Source organism: Chrysoperla carnea (assembly GCF_905475395.1).
Source record: "Chrysoperla carnea chromosome X unlocalized genomic scaffold, inChrCarn1.1 SUPER_X_unloc_186, whole genome shotgun sequence".
Lineage (NCBI taxonomy): Eukaryota > Metazoa > Arthropoda > Insecta > Neuroptera > Chrysopidae > Chrysoperla > Chrysoperla carnea.
The window spans coordinates 7,501-10,000 of NW_025408140.1; the positions used below are offsets into that span (position 1 = coordinate 7,501).

Sequence of the window (2,500 nt, forward strand, 5' to 3'; positions counted from 1 at the left end):
TTACAACCATGGTAGGCGCAGAACCTACCATCGACAGTTGATAAGGCAGACATTTGAAAGATGCGTCGCCGGTACGAGACCGTGCGATCAGCTTAAAGTTATTCAGAGTCACCAAATTAAACGATGCAAATTAAAATTTACACCGATTGGTTTTGATCTAATAAAAGCATTCCTTCCATCTCTGGTCGGAACTCTGTTTGCATGTATTAGCTCTAGAATTACCACAGTTATCCAAGTAAATGTGGGTACGATCTAAGGAACCATAACTGATATAATGAGCCTTTCGCGGTTTCACCTTAATTTGGCTTGTACTGAGACATGCATGGCTTAATCTTTGAGACAAGCATATGACTACTGGCAGGATCAACCAGGGAACTATTTGTATTTATAATATTAAATATATAATAATATACATGATATTTTTGTTTTCTTATTATAAGAAAAAAAATTTTCATACAATAATTATTAATATATAATAATATTATTACAATTTCATTTTAAATATCAGATGGTCTCACCCATTACTGATATAAATTTTTTTTTTTTTATATCTCTATTGTTTTAAAATTAATAGAAAAAACATATGAGATATATATATTATTATTAATTTTTTTTTTTTTCAAATATATATTTTATTATGTCATTTATATAATTTTTTTGCTTTTACAAAAAGAAATATATAACATGTTATTCATAATAAATATTATTGAATAAAAAAAAAAAAAAATAATTATGATTTTTGTCAGACCATCACCAAATGGGTCTTAAAATATTTCAAACATTTTCTCATACTCGTCGCTAGATTGAAAGCGTCATTTATTTTTTAATTTTATTTAAAAAGTTAATTTTAAATAAAAAACGTTATAATAACACTTAATATTCTCGCTTGGTATGAGGTGAGTCAATGTAATATTATTTATAAAAATAATTTTTATATAAATATTGTGTGCTCATATGGGAGTGTAAAGTTTAAAACTTATAACCCATGAACTTGCTTTGACAAAAAAATTTATATGTTATTCTATTTATAATCAATAATTTAATAAAAAAAAATTTTTTTTTAAATATTGATATAAAAAGATATACATATAGAGGTTTTTTTACAAAATTCTCATTAATTTTTTTACAAAAATAATAATACAATATTTAATATCAAAATAATCCAAACTGATTACCATCCAGACTATTATCAATATATATAAGATTGTATTATTATTCATTTCAATACATATTTATTAAAACTGAGATAAAATTTCATATATTAATAAATATGCATGTGTAAAAAAAAAAATTTTTATATAATAATTGAAAATGTTTTTGCTATTATTTTGTATACATACATTAAATAATTGATAACAATTTAATACAATGTACACCTAAAAAATAATAACAGCATATACATATTCGAAACATTACTAGCAAAAAAACCAAAATACAATATTAAATATCAAAATAAACCAAACTGATTACCATCCAGAATATTTTGAGTATATATATATATAATTTTGTATATTTTGCGTTCATGTTAATAAAATATATAAATGATACATATTTGAAAAGTGTTATTCTTCTTTCTGTTTTTTCGTAATATCATGGTGTCCATAGACATGCAAAAGCGTCATACCAAGCCATATACATACCTACACCACCTTTGTTGAATGATACACGAACAGTATGAAAATTAAACAACATATTCAATATCATTTTATATTATACTAAAATAAATGTTATTCTATTAAGAAAGTGTATATTTTTAAATTTGGCATTCATTACATAGTCAAAATACAATAATAATATAGATGATACATATACGATAATTGTTATTTTTCTTTCTGTTTTTTCGTGATATCATGGTGTCCATAGAATTGCAACGACGTCATACCAAGCCATATACAACTCTACACCACCTTTGTTGAATGATACACTTAGAGTATGAAAAATAAACAAATTATACTATATCATACTATATCATATATGTAAGACTGTTGAACATAATACCACAAAATACACTATTTCATATAGATATACATTCATTCTTGTCAACATAAAAGTACGTTATAAATGATACATATACAATAAGTTTTATTCCTCTTTCTGTTATTCCGTAATATCATAGTGTCCATAGAATTGCAACGACGTCATACCAAGCCATATACAACTCTACACCACCTTTGTTGAATGATACACGGACAGTATGAAAAATAAACAACCTATTCTATACCATTTAATATCATACTAAAACATGAAACAAATGTTATTCTATTAAAAAGTGTATTATTTTATTATATTTAGTATTCATTACACAGTCAACATACATAAATGATACATATACGATAAGTGTTATTCCTCTATCTGTGCATCCGTAATATCATAGTGTCCATAGAATTGCAACAACGTCATACCAAGCCATATACAACTCTACACCACCTTTGTTGAATGATACACGGACAGTATGAAAAATAAACAACTTATACTATACCATACTATATCATATGTGTGA

At 24.7% G+C, this 2,500-nt stretch overlaps 1 non-coding gene across 1 annotated transcript in view; it reads right to left on the reverse strand.

Moving 5' to 3' along the window:
- LOC123304054 overlaps positions 1–374 on the reverse strand; it is a 2,156-nt gene extending 1,782 nt beyond the window's left edge. The window contains exon 1 of the ribosomal RNA XR_006536111.1: positions 1–374. This exon is cut by the window's left edge and continues 1,782 nt beyond it. This is a non-coding gene — a ribosomal RNA (small subunit ribosomal RNA).
- Positions 375–2,500: the final 2,126 nt, after the last annotated feature.